Genomic DNA, 20,234 nt, shown 5'->3' on the forward strand with positions numbered 1-20,234 from the left:
CAGCAGTCAATTGAATATAGAAAGTAAACCTTTGTCATGAGCTTAGGAATGATATTTGGTTCAACAGCAGAGCTGATTTGTGCAGTTTTTAATTGTAAAGATTTCAGGAAATTATTTGAATACAGGTTCAGTGGGATAAAATATCCTGTTTCTAAATAAGGCAGCATTGGTATTTTGCCTGGCTGTTGAATTGAATCCTTTTGTATTCAAGTGCCACTTAGTCCATTTTGATAGATTTCGGTATTAATACTGAACAGCACTGGTAGTGCCTGGAAGTAGGATATCAGCATGTGTTGAATGGTCTGGAAAGAACAAAAGTCTAGATACTATGTACCTAATTTCTTTTTATAATGAAAAACACCCACACACCTTTATGGGAATACAAAATAGTTTCATATTTGGAAATAATTCTCTCATCTTGTTAAACATACATTGGCTTCCCAAGGGATACAGTGCTGTCATTTCAGAAAATGTTAATTTACAGCAAAAGAAATACAAGAAAATCAACATACTAGAAAAATGTAGGATACAAAATTCAAGGCATTCCTCTTGGCCGACAGTATCATAGTCATAGAGATGTACAGCATGAAATAGACCCTTCGATCAAACTCGTCCATACCGACCAGATATCCTAAATTAATCTAGTCCCATTTGCCAGCATTTGGCCTGTATCCTTCTAAATCCTTTCTATTCACATACCCATCCAGATACCTTTTTAAATGTTGCAATTGTACCAGCCTCCATCATTTCCTCTGGCAGCTCATTCCATACACGCACCACCCTGTGTGAGAAAGTTACTCCTTAGGTCCGTTTAAATTTTTTCACCTCTCCCCTTCAACCTATGTCCTCTTTCCTGGGACTTGCCTTTCCTGGGAAGAAGATCTTGGTTAATCACCTTATCCATGCCACTCATAATTTTATAAACCTCTATAAAGTCACGTCTCAGCCTCTGTTGCCCAAGGGAAAATAGCCCCAGCCTATTCAGCCTCTCCATATATTTCAACTGCTCCAACTCTGGCAACATTCTTGTAAAATTTTTCTGAATCCTTTCAAGTTTCACAACATCCTGCCTATAGCAGGAAGACCAGAGTTGAATGCAGTATTCGAAAAGTGGCCTGACCAATGTCCTGTAGAGCCACAACATGACACCCTAACTCCCAAGCATACCAAATATCTATTTCACTATCCTGTCTACCTACAACTCCACTTCCAAGGATCTATGCACCTGCACTTCAGGGTCTCAAATCAGACTCGTGGAAACTACTTGCCTTTTTCTGATTTGTGGTGCTCACTTTGAAAAATCTATATTCTATAGAAGATTTATTCTTGTGTGTTAATTTGGCCCTGTCTGATCCACCTTGGAATCTAATGTCAAATGCAGACTGTTAATTACCAGAACAATAAGGTGAACTCAATTTCTCTTCATTCCTCAAATGCTATAGCAGGAGCTTTGCACTTAATGCATGTACATAACTCCCATCCTATCCTTTACTCCCTTCTACTCCCCCCTCTCCACTCCCTGTCAAGTAACGCCATGCAAATTTGTTTATTTACAAAAAAATTGAGTCAGTCACTTTGCTAAAACAGGGAGAAAGTGAGGACTGCAGATGCTGGAGATCAGAGCTGAAAAATGTGTTGCTGGAAAAGCATTTCCCGAAACGTCGATTCTCCTGCTCCTTTGATGCTGCCTGACCTGCTGCGCTTTTCCAGCAACACATTTTTCAACTTTGCTAAAACAATCTTCAATAGCTGTTCAAGTTGGGATGTTAAATCCTTCAATTGATTGAAAAATGACTGGTGAGAATGAACAGCTCAGTTGTCATCCCTGGGCATCACTGTAGGGACTCATCAGGGTAATGTTCTACGCTGAACCATCTTCAACTGTTTTTATCAATGACCTTCATCAGAAACGGGGATGTTTGGTGATTGCATAGTGTTGAGCATTTGTGATTCCTCAGATACTGAAGAAGCCTGTCGCCAATGTCAGTATGCAGCAAGACCTGGACAAGTGGCAGGGTCATTTTTGTCTCCAGTGACAAGCATCTTCAACAAGAGAGAATCTAACCATTGATCAGAAACTGAACTGAATCAGTCCTATAAATACTGTAGGTATGAGCGACATATTCTTTGCTCCAGTGTTCTGTGCACAGCAGTCAGTCTGCCACTGTGGTTTGCAGTATTGACCTTTGGTTCTAGAAGTCACTACCACACATGAACTCAGAAAATAGAACAATTAGAGGACAGTGGTTACAAGAACAGGATGGAACATGGGAATTTTGCAGCAAGTAATCTCATCTGTCCACCATCAATGTGGTCCAAGTTCCTCTTCAAGCTGCAGATCATACTGATGTAGAACTTGTGTTGTTATACCTTTGTTGTCACTAGATCAAAGTCCTGGATCTCCGTTTTTAATATCACTGTGTCTCTGCCGCCTCCGGGCCCATCCACCAAAGTTTGCAACATTTCAAAGCAGTTCATCACTTTTAGGATAATTTGAGATGGGTAATAAATGCTGACCTGGCCAATGATGTCCACATCCCAAGAACAAATTAAACAGAAGTGTTTATATGCTTTTTATGCACAAGCATGCCTACTTGGTATGATTCAAACTGGTGCCTTACCCTCCAACAATTGATGCCATGACTCTCCAAATGAAATACACTGAGAACAGATTTGCTCTTACCTGGTCATAGCTTCATTCCAGTAATTCTACATTCCAAATTAATTGGAAACAGCTGGTCATTTAAAGGCAAGCTGTCTCTGGAAACCATAAATGTGCAAACTGTAGACCATGCCCAATCCTGTCATACAAAAATGAGATGCTGGCTTAGGGCATGCCTTGGCATTCCCAGCTTTTCTAAACACAGCAGAGATTCTGCATTGCAGAAAGAATCTGGGCCTTTGTGCCTTTCTAAGAATGTTCTGGAAGCAATAGCAGAGTAGTTATTGGCGACAGGCTGGATGAGAGGTTTTGGGTTGACTGGATTAATATAGTTAAAATGCTTCACCAATATGGAACATTGCTTTTGGACAAATTTTACTAAATATATTTGCAATGATTACTTAGGGCTTGAGATTCCTAATGAATAAAATCTGCATTGTACATTATGTATCTTTCTTTAACAGATTTGTGCTTTCAGGTAATCTCAAGGCACCTAAGTTGTGCCATTGCAGTGGTATTAAGATCCACAAACTGCTGACCTCAGTTCATTTGGTTCTCACGTGCATCCAATATGGATTTGTGATACTGCTAAAGCAAGATGGAGACTTCATTACATTCATTAAAAAAATTAGAAAATTGTCTGTGTGGACTATACTTTTTCCTTTTCCCTTGTGTCTGAGTTGAAGATTGTACAGTGTACTTTACCAACTTGTTTTTCTAATTAGGAGGCCAAGGTGAACTGCATAAAATGGCAGTTTCACCCTGTGGGTGAAGCTAAAAATTTTTAAAGAAAAATATGCAGTGCATTCATGTTTCCATGATTGAGGGGCATATAGCAGGTTTGGGCAAACATAAATATGTAATGCAGTGACTCAATCTGTAAAGAAAATCCCTGTAATTTAAAGGGCTCAAGATATGACAAATAAAATGTTGCTTGAATTCATGTTTACTCTTAAAGATAGTTCTTGACTATCATAATTTAATAATGACACTTCTGATAACTCATGATTTGCATCTTGTGACGTGTTTGACTGTTGACTTCTTGCTGTATCATGTTGGAAACTCAACATTAGGGAAAGGAAACTTCTGGTATTGTTTCAAAATATATCCAGGTTACAAAAATGTAATGACTGGCAATACCGTGGATAGCTGTAAGCTTTATTTTTAGTTTTAAGTTTAAAATCTGATGGTTTTAAATTCACCTTTCACTTCTGTAATTTAGGCTAAACTTTTGAGACAGCTGTGCACAGATGAGCCCTTTCCAGGGCTTCCCAATGAGACTAAGTTTTGTACTTACATTATTGCAGTAATTACTGTTAGAGCTTCAAGTGCACAAATGTAAGACAGTGTGATAGTTATGATTACATAGCCCTACTTGGTTTTAGATTTTTAATAGACATTTCAGAAGTTTATTTGAAAAGTAAAATTGAATGTAAATCAGCACACTGATGTTTCAGCAAGTTCAATTAAGTTATTTTTTGCAGCTCTTGCTACTTTTGAGATCAAATGGGTGTAGCAACTTTAATGGGTTTATGTTGCACATCCAGTTTGATTCAAGACTTGCAGTGCAGAAAGGTTGTTGCTCCCTAGTTAGACTATATCAATTGCAAAGAGGTGTGGTTTTGAGTTTCCTGTTTTTTTTTAAGATAGAACTGCAATTAAGCACAGAGTTTCAAAACTTTTCCAAATAGCTGTTGCAAGTATCACTATTCAAACTTATGACTTGAAGGTGTCAGTGTTGGACCGGGGGGGGGGGGGGGGGGCAAAATTAAAAATCACATAACACCAGTTTATAGTCCAATAGATTTATTTGGAAGCACTGGCTTTTGGAGTGCTGCTCCTTCTTCAATGATTGTGGAGGATAAGATCGCGATCACAGAATTTATAGCCGACAGAGTCCAGTGTCAAGGAGATGTGATACATTAAACAATTTTAGGTTAAATCTTTCTTCTTTTAGAATTGGATATGCTGGTTTATGTTCTTTGATATGTAAATCCCAGAACTACTTTTAAATTACATTCTCAAGATAGTTCAGCTTTTTTAACATTAGGTGTGAATTCTGTCTCTGTCGTAATGTTTAGTCAGACTGACAAGCCCTCTGTGTAGTTTTACAGAGTTTTACATGGATTCATGCAGTTTTGAGAAAAATAAACCGCAATTCTGCAAAAACAAATTCACCCCATAAACTTGTGCGCGCGCATAGGAGCGACAAAGTGAGTATGCATGTGGGTGTGAGTGCATGTGATGATGTGTGTGTGATGGGGTATGTGTCTGTAAGAGGGTGCATATGTGGATGAGAGTCTGGGTGGGGGGGTCTTGTGTGTGCATATGAGAGAGGGTTTGCACGGGGGTGTGTGTGTGAGAGAGAGAGTATTGTACAGTCGGGTTACCAGTCGCATGACATGAACCCAGGGTCCTGGTTGAGGCCATTTCCATGGCTACCGAACTTTGCTATCGGCTTCTGCACAGGGACTCTGCATTGTTGCTTGTTCTGAAGTCCGCCTTGGAGGATGGTCACCTGAAAGTCCAAGGCCAAATGTCCTGGATCGCTGAAGTATTCCTCGACTGGGAGGGAACAGTCCTGTCTGGTGATTGTTGCATGGTGTCCATTTATCTGTTGTCGCAGCGCCTGCTCGGTCTTTGCAATGAACCATGCCTCATGGCATCCTTGCCTACAGAGTATGAGATAGACCACATTGGCCACGTCACATGTGTCCTCACCAAGGTACGATGCTCAACTCATTGACTGCCAGTTCTGACACAGCGAGAAACCGTAATGACCTCCTCCGGAGACTGACAGAGCTACAACAGATAGGGTACCCTTCATTGTCTAGTACTTTCTTAGAGCCAAATGACTACGCCATGTTCTTCACAGCCTTCAACACATTATCGACGAGGATGAGCACCTTGCCAAGACCTTCCCCACACCTCAACTTCTCACCTTTTAAACAGCCACAGTACTTGAAACACAACATTGTGCACAGCAAACTGTCCAGCCTTCAGGACGTCAACACTATACAACCCTGTCAGCCACTGCAAGATATTTCAAAGTATCGACACGATAACAACATTACATGTGGGGGCACCTCCCTCCATCTACGCAGTGACGCGGCCAAAGTGGTGTACCTCATACACTGAGCAAAAGCTGATATCAAAGTTCTGTACCCATGGGAATGGCCTCAACCGGTATCTTGGGTTCACCCCCCACCCCCAACCCCTACATACATACTCATTCTGTCGCTCCTACGTGCATGCACATGAAAGTTTATGGGATGAATTTTGTTTCTGCAGAATTGCATTTTATTTTTCTCAAACTGTATGAATCCATGTAAAACTGTGCAGAGGGTTTGTCAGTCTGACTAAACATTGGAACACAGTCAGACTTCACACCTATTGTTAGAAATGCTGAACTATCTTGAGAATGTAATTTAAAAGTTCTAGGATTTACCTATCAAAGAATATAAACCACCATATCTGATTTTAAAAGATGAAAGATTTAATCTAAAATTGTTTAATGTATCACATCACCATGACACTGGACTCTGTTGGCTATAAATTCTGTGATCGTGATCTTATCCTCCACAACCACCTGATGAAGGAACGGTGTTCAGAAAGCTAGTGGTTCCAAGTAAACCTCTTGAAATATAACTTGGTGTTGTGATTTTTAAGGAGAAAGTGAGGACTATAGATGCTGGAGATCAGAGCTGAAAATGTGTTGCTGGAAAAGCACAGCAGGTCAGGCAGTATCCAAGGAGCAGGAGAATCGACGTTTCGGGCATAAGGCCTTCTTCAGGAATGAGGAAAGTGTGTCCAGCAGGCTAAGATAAAAGGTAGGGAGGAGGGACTTGGGGGAGGGGCGTTGGAAATGTGATAGGTGGAAGGAGGTCAGGGTGAGGGTGATAGGCTGGAGTGGGGGTGGGCGCAGAGAGGTCAGGAAGAAAGCAATTCTGTCTATTGTGTCTGCACCAGCTTGCCAAACAAGCATCACGACTTTGTGACATTCTTCTGTCTTTTCCCCTTACTTTTGTGCATTGCCTCTATTTAAATGATTTTCTAATGCCCTCTTGAATGGCTCAATTGAACCTGCCTTCACCACATTTCCAAGCAGTCATTCCAGATATGGACCACTTGTGTCAAAAAAGGTTCTTTTCACATTACATTTGCTTCTTTTGCAAATCAGTTTATATTTGTGTTCCTTGTTCTTGATCCGCTTACAAACAGGAGCAGTTTCTCTCCCTCTGTGCTGACCAGCTCCCCCATGACTTTGAAAACTTCCCTCAGTTCTCTTTTTCATTGCTTTCCTTCTAAGGAAAACAGTCCCAACCTTCCACTCTTTCCTCATAACTGAAGATATTCATTCCTGGAGCCATTTTTGTGAATCTGTTTGCACTTTTTCCAATGTGTTCTCATTCAACCTGTAGTATGGTGCTCAGAACTGTACATACTACTACAGGTGTGGTCTAACAATTGTTTTATGCTAACATTCAATATCACCACAATGCTCTTGTTCTCTGCCCCATTAACAAAGCTCTAGATATTGAATATTTTATTAACAGCTTTCTTCAGTTGTCCTGCCATTTTCAATGATCCGTACACATTTCCACTAAAGTTCTTCTGCTCCTCCACCCCCTTTAGAATTGTACCCTTTAGTTCATATTGTCTGTATATATTTTTCCTACTAAAATGCCTCCCCTCATACTTCACTGCATTTAATTTCACCTGTCATCTTGCTGCCAACTCCACTAATGTGTCTATCTTTTTGAAGTTCTTTACTATCCAGTTTACAGTTTACAATGCTTCCAAGTTTCATGTCGTCAGCAGCCGTTGAAGTAGTCCTCGTGCTCACCAATCACTAGATCATTTTCAGAAAATTAAGGCTCCTAAAATGACGCCTGATGAGATCCATTGTAAACCTTCCCGCAAATGTACTATGCCAACTACACAATGGCAAGTTGTGATAAAATGTGTGGTCAGATATGCAATTTGTTATCGACATGTAGATTATAGAGATGGTGGTAAACAGTTACAAGTATAATTTTCCCCCTTTCATCCATTGATTGTTACTGTGTTTTCTATCACCATTTTTGTATCCACATATCTCAGAATAAAAAGGATAGTAGCAATAATGTTTCTCATCACTGTTGTGTGACACCCTATTGAATGCTTTTTGGAAATCCATGTACGCCACATTGATGCATGATCTGCATCAAACCTTTCTATTACCTCTTCAAAATGCCAAGTTAGTGCACACAATTTTCCTCCTGTTCAACCCACCTTTCTCCATGTGACTGCTGACTCTATCCCTTTTAATTGTTTTTGAAGTTTCATTATCTTTGGTCAATAACCCAAGACAAAAAAAAAGATTTTCTTTGTTGAATTATGGCCAAGGTCATAACAGGGAAGTAAATGAACACTGAAAATTAAAAGTAGTAATTTGGGAAGAAATTATTTAGATGCAGCCGAATTTGGGTTTTAAAACACCTATATAGTGGGTATGTGGGATGAGATGACGACGAGGTTTTGGGGGCTGTTGGAGCAGAATCTGATATTTGATCTGAACTTTAATTTTGGCTTTCGTCATAGTTGGGGTATCTGGTTGGATTTTTGTAATTTGAAATGAGGTGACAGATGAAAAATAAGTGGTCCTTTTAACTGCTTTGAGTTTAATAGCCTTTTCCTAACAAACTCTTCTCCTTATGCATGGCGCAGCTAGTGCAAAAGGATGTTAACTCCTGCCAACTTTGACAGCTCATATTTGATTGTGTTCTGATCTCCGAGGAAATGAGAGGCTGGCAGTGGCTAGCATAATCACAATGAGTGTCTTATTGAGAGGAGAAATTGAACTTCTTTTCAAGGAAAGGGGGAAATTATACTTGTTTACCACCATCTCTCTAACCTACATTGTGATAAGACATGGTCGATAACAAATTGCATATCTGACCACATTTTATCACAACTTGCCATTGTGTAGTTGACATACTATATTTGCTGTCCTGCTGAGAGTTCAGAAACTGCTGTGACCCCACCATTAGTAATGTAATACATTTGTATACTCAGTATACATCATGAATGTGGACATAATAAAAAGGGCTTTGACTTTAAAGTGGAAACTAAATTCTGTTGAATACAAAATACTGCAGAAGCTGACAGTCTGAAATAAAAGAAAGAAAACCAAAAACTCTGTTGCTGACACAATGCCAACTGAGTGCACATGCAGAGATGACGGTAATAACCCCTCATTGCCATGACAGAGCTTCGGGACTCTACTCTAGCCGAGCCACTCACCACAGAGCCTTTAGCTGTTCCACTCCTTGTTGGTTGTCCTCCTGGTTCCTTCTGTTTCACACCCCCCCAACCTACCCTGCTGTTAGTTGCATTCTTCATTCTGCAGCTTGCCACTTTGCTTGGGGAGTGGAGCTGGCGATGAGTTACCAAGGACGTTTTTGAGTGCTTTTCTGTGCTGATTTCTCGTTCATTTCAGAGATACCCCTTGCATACATGCTTTAGCAGTCCATTATGCACACAAGTCACTTCTGCCATGTTGTAATGCCCATTGATTTCAGTAAGCCTATGTATGAGTTTTATTCCAAAACTCTGTTTTCACATGTGCACATCGCTGCAACAATTGACCATGGCATGAGCAATAAAGCCATCAACAAAGATGATGGTTTGTTGTTCTGTTAAAAGGGTCACTTGACCTGAAATGTTGATTCATGTCCTCCACGAATGTTGCCTGATGTGAGTTTGTCCAGAATATTTTCTATATATTAAATTAGATCTGCTTGCTCTGGCTCAATTGTCCCCTGCCCTCTGACCGTGCTTTATCTGAAGACATTGAGATCAAACGGTATTCTAAAATGCACTATTTGTACAATTGCTTCAGGATTGGTATTTTTGACACCTCATCGGTTCAAAATATGATTATAAAAGATAATGTTTATTGAAATTGAAGTGATTATAGTTTATTGCCTCAGTGTATGCATACAGAGATGCATAATCCATTTTGTATTTGTTTATCTTTATATATGTGAGCATAAAGGTAAGATGCATTACCAATTCAAATTAGCCATGCAAGAAAACTGTACAGTGAAAGATGTTTTGGGTTATTCTGGGATGAAGTTTTTTTTTAAAAAAAAATTTAGTGAATCTTTAGCCACCTTACCCTAAAATATTTAATTTGGAGTTTGCGGCTACACTTTTAAAACTAAACCTGCTTGGATGCATTATGGCACTTGTTATGCCTGACGAGAGTAGGGCTCCTTTGAATCCTCCCACTTCCTCCAGACCAAAGGGGTAGCCATGGGCACACGTATGGGCCCCAGCTATGCCTGTCTCTTTGTTGGCTACGTAGAGCAGTTGATCTTCCGTAATTACACCGGCACCACTCCCCACCTCTTCCTCCGCTACATTGATGACTGCATTGGCGCCACCTCGTGCTCCCGCGAGGAGGTTGAGCAATTCATCAACTTCACCAACACATTCCACCCTGACCTTAAATTTACCTGGACCATCTCTGACACCTCCCTCCCCTTCCTGGACCTCTCCATCTCCATCAGTGACGACCGACTTGACACTGACATCTTCTACAAACCCACCGACTCCCACAGCTACCTGGATTACACCTCTTCCCACCCTACCTCTTGCAAAAATGCCATCCCGTATTCCCAATTCCTCCGCCTCCGCCGTATCTGCTCCCAGGAGGAGCGGTTCCACCATAGAACACACCAGATGGCCTCCTTCTTTAGAGACCGCAATTTCCCTTCCCACGTGGTTAAAGATGCCCTCCAACGCATCTCATCCACATCCCGCACCTCCGCCCTCAGACCCAACCCCTCCAACCGCAACAAGGACAGAACGCCCCTGGTGCTCACCTTCCACCCTACCAACCTTCGCATAAACCAAATCATCCGCCGACATTTCCGCCACCTCCAAACAGACCCCACCACCAGGGATATATTTCCCTCCCCACCCCTCTCCGCCTTCCGCAAAGACCGTTCCCTCCGTGACTACCTGGTCAGGTCCACGCCCCCCTACGACCCACCCTCCCATCCTGGCACTTTCCCCTGCCACCGCAGGAACTGTAAAACCTGCGCCCACACCTCCTCCCTCACCTCCATCCAAGGCCCCAAAGGAGCTTTCCACATCCATCAAAGTTTTACTTGCACATCCACTAATATCATCTATTGTATCCGTTGCTCCCGATGCGGTCTCCTCTACATTGGGGAGACTGGACGCCTCCTAGCAGAGCGCTTTAGGGAACATCTCCGAGACACCCGCACCAATCAACCACATCGCCCAGTGGCTCAACATTTCAACTCCCCCTCCCACTCTGCCGAGGATATGGAGGTGCTGGGCCTCCTCCACCGCCGCTCCCTCACCACCAGACGCCTGGAGGAAGAACGCCTCATCTTCCGCCTCGGAACACTTCAACCCCAGGGCATCAATGTGGATTTTAACAGTTTCCTCATTTCCCCTTCCCCCACCTCATCCTAGCTTCTAACCTCCAGAAACTCGATCCCCTGACCTGTCCGGACTTGTCCGACCTGCCCAGCTCCTTTTCCACCTATCCACTCCACCCTCTCCTCCCTGACCTATCACCTTCATCTCCTTCCCCACTGACCTATTGTACTCTATGCCACTCTCTCCCACCCCCACCCTCCTCTAGCTTATCTCTCCATGCTTCAGGCTCTCTGCCTTTATTCCTGATGAAGGGCTTTTGCCCGAAACGTCGATTTTGCCTGTCCTCGGATGCTGCCTGAATTGCTGTGCTCTTCCAGCACCACTGATCCAGATCTGGTTTCCAGCATCTGCAGTCATTGTTTTTACCTGCAAGAAATCAAGTCCCAGACTTCCTGAAGACATCACAAAAGTTGAGTGTTTTATCAAAGTTGGCAAATTTAACAATTTATTTTTCAGAGACATGGGTCAACAGAATTTACTGACTAGGTTTCTGTACTTAATGTGAGCTCTTTATTACAAGGGAATAGATTATAGCCACAGGTATAAACTATGACCTTTCAACATGGAACTATTAGTTAAACTCTAACCCATCATAAAAGAGACCTAAGGGGTAACTTTTTCATGCAGAGGGTGGTACGAGTATGGAATGAGCTGCCAGAGGATGTGGTGGAGGCTGGTACAATTACAATATTTAAGAGGCATTTGGATGGGTATATGAATAGGAAGGGTTTGGAGGGATATGGGCCGGGTGCTGGCAGGTGGGACTAGATTGGGTTGGGATATCTGGTCGGCATGGACGGGTTGGACCGAAGGGTGTGTTTCCGTGCTGTACATCTCTATGACTCTATGACCCTCCTAAAATATCCCTTGCGCATGCACACAAATATGTGCGCATGGAGACATTCTTGAAGATGCAGGCAGGCAAAAGAAATTGGTGTTTTGGGGTGGAAGGAAAACTGCATTGGAACAGTTCAGTGGCCTCAGGATTAACTTGTACAATCTGTTTATTACCAGGCTTCTCTGTTTTCCAGTCTCTCTTCTCCAGGTTTTTTTCCTTTCTTCACCGGGGACGCCGGTGATTGGTGAGAGGATTGTGAGTTCTCTTAGTTACTGTTTAATGCTACAGCTTAAAGCAACTGGTGCAGTAAAATGAACTGACTCTCTTCTGGCTGTGGAAATTTTACTGAAGAGAAAGATCCAGTAGCAGATCCTCAGTTCAGACAGTGCATTAAATGCGTGAGGTCAGAGTCTGTCTGTACCCCAATCTTGAGTCAGACTGGTTCTATTTTCAAAGTGGAACTTGCAAACTATTACATGTATTGGCTGCCAGCAGATTGTGCCTTTTTTGAGCAAAATAGAATGTAACTGCAAGTATAATTCTGCAAATACTTATTCATCCCATAGATTTGTGTGTGTGTGTGCGCGCGCATGTGAGAGAGTGTATTTGTGTTAGTAAAAGCTTAAGGTTTGTGTGGTGTGGGTATGATAGAGTATAAGCCTGTGAGAGGGTGTGTGTGGGGGGGGTTTGTATGTGTGTGTATGAGCGAGAGTCTGTGTGAGTATGAACATGTGTGTATGTGAGACTGTATTGTGTGGTGGGTTCACCTGTAGTGCGACATCAACCCAAGATCCCGCTTGAGGCCATCCTCATGGGTACTGAACTTGACTGTCAATGTCTGCTCGCCCACTTTGCGTTGTTGGCTATCCTGAAATCTGCCTTGGAGGACAGTCACCCGATGATCCGAGGCCAAATATCCCTGACTGCTGAAGACTGGGAGGGAACACCCTGTCTGTTGATCATTGTGTGGTGTCCATTCATCTGTTGTTGTAGCGTCTGCTTGGTCTAGCCAATGTGCCATGCTTCAGGCCATCCTTGCCTGTGATGTATGAGATGGACAACATTGTCTGAGTCACATGAGCACCTGCCAAGTTGATGGTGAGTGGTGTCCCCACTGGTAATGGTGGTAAATTTGTCGACAGTGACATGTCTTGCAGTGATTGACGTAACGGGGTTGTATGGTATTGTGGTCGACGTTGCCCTGAAGGTTGGGCAGTTTGCTGTGAACAATGGTTCATTTAAGGTTTGATGGTTGTTTAAAGGCAAGAAGTGGAGGCGTAAGGCAGGTCTTGGCGAGATGCTCATCCTCATCGATAATGTGTTGCATGCTGAGAAGTACATCGCGTAGTCTCTCGGCTTCCGGGAAATACTGGACACCAAGGTAACCCTATTGGTTGCAACCCATGTGTGCCTCCTGAGGAGGTCATTATGGTTCCTCGCTATGGCATGTCAAGACTGGTGATTGATGAGTTGAGCATCATACCCTGTTCTTATGAGGGCACCCTTGAGCACCTTCAGGGGTCTGCCACATTCCACTGCATCTGACCAGTTCTTGTGTATGCATAGGGCTTGTCTGTAGGGGATGGCTGTTTTAATATGTTTAGGGTGGAGGCTAGAGAGGTGTAACATGGTGAAGTTATCCTTGGGCTTGCGGTAGAATGAGGTACTGAGGTGCCTATCCTTGATAGAGATGAATGTGTCCAAGAATGAGACAGATAGTAGAGACTAGTCCATGATAAGTCTGGTGGGATGAAATGTGTTAATATCACTTTGTAGTTGTTTCATTGATTCGTTGCCATGTGTTCAGAGGAAGAAAATGTCATCAATATATCTGGTGTATAGTGTTGATTGGAGCAGCAAAGAACTCTTGCTTGAACTTGTGCATGAAAATGTTGGCATATTTGGGTGCAAATTTGGTCCCCATGGCTGTTCAGTGTGTCTGGATGAAGAACTGGTTATCAAAGGTGAAAACGTGGTTGAGGATGAAGTGGATGAGTTATAGGATGGTGCTTAGAGATTGGTAATTGTTAATATTGAGTACTGAGGCTGTTACAGCGATGCTGTCATTGTGGGGGTGCTGGTGTAGAGTGCTGAAATGTCCATTGTGACTAGGAATGTTCACGTTTCAACTAGTCTGTGGTTACTCAGGTTCTGTAAGAAATATGTAGTGTCGGGACAGAAGCTGGAGGTCCCTGTACGATGGGTTTCCAGATGCCTTTGACCCCTACGCCTCCAGGTGTCAGTGGGGGAGCACTTTGGGGCCAGTGACCATAATTATATTACTTTTAAAGTAGTGACGGAAAAGGATAGACCAGATGTAAATTGGAGAAAGGCCAATTTTGACAGTATTAAGCAAGAATTTCGAAAGCTGATTGGGGGCAGATGTTCGCAGGTAAAAGGATGGCTGGAAAAGGGGAAGCCTTCAGAAATGAGATAATGAGAGTCCATAGACAGTATATTCCTGTTAGGATGAAAGCAAAGGTTGGTAGCTATAGGGAATGCTGGATGACTAAAGAAATTGAGGGTTTGGTTAAGGAGGAGAAGGAAGCACATGTCAGGTATAGACAGGATAGATCGAGTGAATCCTTAGAATAGAAAGGCAGTAGGAGTATACTTGAGAGAAAGCAGAGGGCAAAAAGGGGATGTGAGATAGCTTTGGCAAATAGAGTTAAGGAGAATCCATTGGGTTTTTACAAATAGATTAAGGACAATAGGGTAACTAGGGAGAGAATAGGGCCCCTCAAAGATCAATAAGGCCGTCTTTGTGTGGAGCCACAGGAGATGGGGGAGATATTAAACAAGTATTTTGCATCAGTGTTTACTGTGGAAAAGGACATGGAAGATATAGAATGTGGGGAAATAGATGGTGAAATCTTGAAAAATGTCCATATTACAGAGGAGGAAGTGTTGGATGTCTCGAAACACATAAAAGTGGATAAATCCCCAGGACCTGATCAGGTGTACCCAAGAACTCTGTGGGAAGCAAGGGAAGTGATTGCTGGGCCTCTTACTGAGATATTTGTATCATCAATAGTCACAGGTGAGGTGCCAGAAGACTGGAAGCTGGTTAACGTAGTGTCACTGTTTAAGAAAGGTGGTAAGAACAAGCTAGGGAACTATAGACCAGTGAGCCTGACGTCGGTGGTGGGCAAGTTGTTGGAGGGAATTCTGTGGGACAGGATGTTCATGTATTTTGAAAGGCAAGGACTGATAATGGATTGTCAACGTGGCATTGTGCATGGGAAATCATGTCTCACAAACTACATTGTGTTTTTTGAAGAAGGAACAAAGAGTATTGAGGGCAGAGCGGTAGATGTGATCTATATGGACTTTAGTAAGGCGTTCGACAAGGTTCCCCGTGGGAGACTGGTTCCCAAGGTTAGATCTCATGGAATACAGGGAGAGCTAGCTATTTGGATACAGAATTGGCTCAAAGGTAGAAGACAGAGGGTGGTGGTGGAGGGTTGTTTTTCAGACTGGAGGCATGTGACCAATGGAGTGCCACAAGGATCAGTGCTGGGTCCTCTACTTTTCGTCATTTATATAAATGATTTGGATGTGAGCATAAGAGATATAGTTAGTAAATTTGCAGATAACACCAAAATTAGAGGTGTAGTGACAGCAAAGAAGATTACCTCAGATTACAATGGGATCTTGATCAGATGGGCCAGTGGGCTGAGAAGTGGCACATGGAGCTTAATTTAGATAAATATGAGGTGCTGCATGTTGGGAAAGCAAATCTTAGCAGGACGTATACACTTAATGGTAAGGTACGTGGGCGGCACGGTGACATTTGTGGGCGGCATGGTGGCACATTGGTTAGCACTGCTGCCTCAGAGCACCAGGTTCAATTCCCACCTCAGGCGACTGACTGTGTGGAGTTTGCACGTTCTCCCCGTGTCTGTGTCGGTTTCCTCCCACAGTCCAAAGATGTGCAGGTCAGGTGAATTGGCCATGCTAAATTGCCCATCGTGTTAGGTAAGGGGTAAATGTGGGGGCATGGGTGGGTTACGCTTCGGCGGGTCGGTGTGGACTTGTTGGGCCGAAGGGCCTGTTTCCACACTGTAATGTAATCTAATCTAATCTAATCAAGTCCTAGGGAGTGTTGCTCAACAAAGAGACCTTGGAGTGCAGGTTCATAGCTCCTTGAAAGTAGAGTCGCAGGTAGATAGGATAATGAGGAAGGTGTTTGGTATGCTTTCGTTTATTGGTCAGAGTATTGAATACAAGAGTTGGGAAGTCATGTTGTGGCTGTACAGGACATTGGTTAGGCTACTGTTGGAATATTGTGTGCAATTCTGGTCTACTTCCTATTGGAAAGGTGTTGTGAAACTTAAAAGGGTTCAGAAAAAATTTACAAGGATGTTGCCAGGGTTGGAGGATTTGAGCTATGGGGAGAGGTTGACTAGGCTAGGGCTGTTTTCCCTGGAGCGTGGGATGCTGAGGGGTGACCTTTTGGAGGTTTATAAAATCATGAGAGGCTGGATAGGGTAAATAGAACAAGGTCTTTTCCCTGGGATGGGGGAATCCAAAACTAGAGGGCATAGGTTTAGGGTGAGAAGGGAAAGATATAAAAGAGACCTAAGGGGCAACTTTTTCACACAAAGGGTGGTACGTGTATGGAATGAGCTGCCAGATGAAGTGGTGGAGGCTGGTACAAATACAGCATTTAAAAGACATCTGGATGGGTTTATAAATAGGAAGGGTTTATGGGGATATGGGTTGAGTACTGGCAGGTGGGATTTGATTGGGTTGGGATATCTAGTCGGCATGGATGAGTTGGACCGAAGGGTCTGTTTTTCTATGACTCTGACTCTATGACAACTACCTGATGAAGGAGCAGCGCTCTGAAAGCTAATGCTTCCACGTAAACCTTTGGATTATTACCTGATGTATGTGATTTTTAACTTCGTCTACCGACCACCAATTCTTCGGAGAGTCACTGTGGGCCACATGGCTTGTTTCCACACTGGAGGGATTCTATTAAAGAAAAATAGTGGGAATAACGTAGAGGAACAAATCCGCAAAGGAATGAGTCATGCAAGCATATTGGATAGTTTCAATGGGAAACTTTAATTATCTGAATTTCGACTGGGATAGCAGTGAAATTAAGGGGAGAAAGGCACAAGTATTCTCAGATTGCACTCTGATGTTTCTGCAGCAGTTGCCTAGTTGAATGAGAAAAAGAGGTACTGCTAGACTGGTTCTTGGGCCAAGTTGATGAACTGTTAGTAGGAGAAACATGTTGAGGATAGTGATCATTGTGTCATAAGATATCGGATAATTGTGGGAAAGGGTAGAGTAATTAACTGGGGATAGCTAAATTTGGTGGGGAAACAATAGAGCTGGACTGGATAGATGAATTGGTGGAAAAACTGGAGCTGAATAGTGGGTTATCGTAGAGATTCCATCTTCCTGATGAAGGGCTTATGTCTGAAATGTTGATTCTCCTGGTCATTGGATGCTGCCTGACCTGTTGTGCTTTTCCAGCGCCACACTTTTTGACTCTGATCTCCAGCACCTGCAGTCCTTGCTTTCTCCTATCTTAGAAGAGAGTCAAAGTACATTGTCAAAAAGAAAAGGGTAAAAATTAAGGGCAAACAATCTAGAGCTCTCTGGATGAGAGAGGAGTTAACCCAGAGACCCAGGTAATGTTCTGGGGACCCGGGTTCGAATCCTGCCATGACAAATGGTATTTGAATTAAATAAATATCTGGAATCAAGAGTCTGTGATGACCAGGAATCCATTGTCGATTGGCAAAACCCACACTTTACTGATGATGTGAAACTCGAAACCTTGTAAAATTTGGGGAAGACAAAAAACTTCAAAAGGATATTGCTAATTTCATGGAGTTGGTAGATGACTATTTATTGATGAGATGGTGATATTGCTGGCTAGGCCAGCATTTATTTCCCATCCCTAATTGCCCAGAGGACAGTTGAGAGTCAGCCACATTTTCTGGTTTGGAGTTACGTATAGACCAGACCAGGCAATAGTTTTCTTCCTGAAGGGCGTTAATGAACCAGATCGGTCATGATCTTATTAAATTAAATGGACTAAACCCAGTAGATTCATTTGCGAGTCTCTAGTAGCATACAATGGAAAATCTAGTTCTTTGGTTCAGTTGTGTGGGATTCATTACAAAATGCTTTTAACCTGCGGCTTGAGAATCTGATAATACCTGCTTAAAGTTCCCTTATGTATCTGGATGATGCGCTGTTCACTTCAACTGTTTTGTATCCAATCACACATCAAGTCTTGAAAAGCTTTAGAAATAAAGTTCGACTAATGGTAGCCTGGAATGAATATTGAATAATTTTTTCTGTCACTTTTAGTTGTGGTTATTCTCAAAGGAATAGCTTCTCTGAACCAAATTCTCTTATCAATACGAAGCATATATTGGTGTTCTACTTTTGTTTTTGGTAGTAGTCCTAGATGTTATATTAAACCCTATTTAATGAACAGCAATTATTACTTTGCAGTTTTCTCACTATTTGGCACATTTTTAAAACAGTACTATGTCCTTATGAAGACTCAGTCACTGAAAATGTGAATTTACTGATGCTTGAATCTTATGTATTCCCAAATGTCATGCTTCGGGAATTTCAGGTCTTCTCTGACTGTCCCTTTAATATACTGGTGGTATCACCACCTGATGAGGAACTGTCCAGTCTTTATCTACAACCCCATTAGGTGATGCCATTTCCTCATCAGAATCTGATTTTTAACATAGTAACACTTCCAAAACCTCCCTTGGCTTTTGCTTGAGTGTTTGCAGATTGTGCTAACATGTTTGACTGGATCTGAGCCGTAATCATACTTAGTAAACCTTTTGAATTATCCAGATCTTTTTGACTGTGCTAATATGTGTGTGATATAAAGTTTTAACCCTTAATGGATTTTGTTAAAGCTTTGTTCTGGCACCACAAACTTAAAAAGCATATCCAGAAATTGTTCTTGTAATCTCACTTGGGTTTTCTGTGGTTATTGGCAAAGCTACAACTTTCATTCCATCTGGTAGTTACCTCTGAGTAAGTCAACCCATCTGTGCTTAATTTTTAACAACGTCTACTGTCACTGTTCTGCATATTAAGTCACATAAGTGCACATTGTGCAAAGTAACAGATATATACTCTCCAATTCTATTCATTAAAATTTTGGAAACGAAAATAATTTCCACAGCAAAAGGGTTCAGATAATTCCTTAACATAATTATGGCTGTATCAGTTGAAGAATAAGGGAATCCTTTCTATCTCTGAATGACCCAAGTCATCTCTCTGGCAAATACTGCAGGGTTAAGCTTTGGTCTCATGGTTGTAGATAGAGCTCAATTTGATCCATTGTGTTTTCATTCTGGGCGTCTTTCTCCAGATCACTCTTATGAAGCTCAGTAAGTCCTGTGGGTTTTCCATGCAACATTCTAATGGAAATGCTTAGGCCTTTGATTTTTACTTTTGTCCTTTGAGTCAAGAGTGTGGTGCTGGAATAGTATAGCTGGTCAGGCAACATCCAAGGAGCAGGAGAATTGACGTTTCGGGCATAAGCCCTTCATCAGGAATACTTTCTGGCCTGAGGAATAATTCTTGGCATTCTCAGCTATCCCTTTCCTACCCTGGTTACTTGCCTTCTTTTCACTCTCCTACATTCCATCTTTCTCTTGGGTTTATGGGGTTAATGGAAAAAGTGTTAAATTTTATGCCCAGCTTATTCAGCAGCCATATGGGCTGTTGTCTAGCTATGGCAGTATAATTACTGAAGGAATTGATTTTTTTAAAATTAGAATACTTTCACTGATAGCTTCCTGTGTGGAATTTACTCCTAATACCTTGATCCAATCGTTAAGATTATTTTGCTTTACTCTTTCAAATTTGAAGAATGTTTGTCTCAGATGTTCCCTTGTGTTTGAAAACGTTTACCCGTGCATCTTGAAATAACTTGTATGCACCAAGAATAGACTTCTTTTTACAATGTCATAGAACTCACATAGGAACCTTTTACTGAAAATGTTACATGTATCTAGTAATCTGTATTAATTACTTGGATGTCGAGCTAGAAAGTATTATAGCCACATTTGCAGATGACGCTGAAATAGGTGGGAATGTAAATTGCATTGATGAAATAAATTTGTAGATGAATATGGATAGGTTGGGTGAGTGGTCCAAATGAAGCTCAATGTTGATAAACATGAAGTATGTTTTGATAGAGTACAGAGGTAAGTCATTGGAAGCTGAGAGTCTCGCTGGACTTAAGGAACAAAGGGATTTCAGTACAAG

At 42.1% G+C, this 20,234-nt stretch overlaps 1 protein-coding gene across 1 annotated transcript in view; it reads left to right on the forward strand.

Annotated features, from left to right (window-relative positions):
- The window catches only part of LOC122555940 (guanine nucleotide-binding protein subunit beta-4), an 87,870-nt gene that overhangs the window by 23,935 nt on the left and 43,701 nt on the right, over positions 1–20,234 (forward strand). The gene's annotated exons all lie outside the window — the stretch shown is intronic.

The sequence above is a fragment of the Chiloscyllium plagiosum genome, unplaced genomic scaffold, assembly GCF_037043375.1.
Source record: "Chiloscyllium plagiosum isolate Xiang-an unplaced genomic scaffold, Cpla_swu_hap1 HiC_scaffold_13, whole genome shotgun sequence".
NCBI lineage: Eukaryota > Metazoa > Chordata > Chondrichthyes > Orectolobiformes > Hemiscylliidae > Chiloscyllium > Chiloscyllium plagiosum.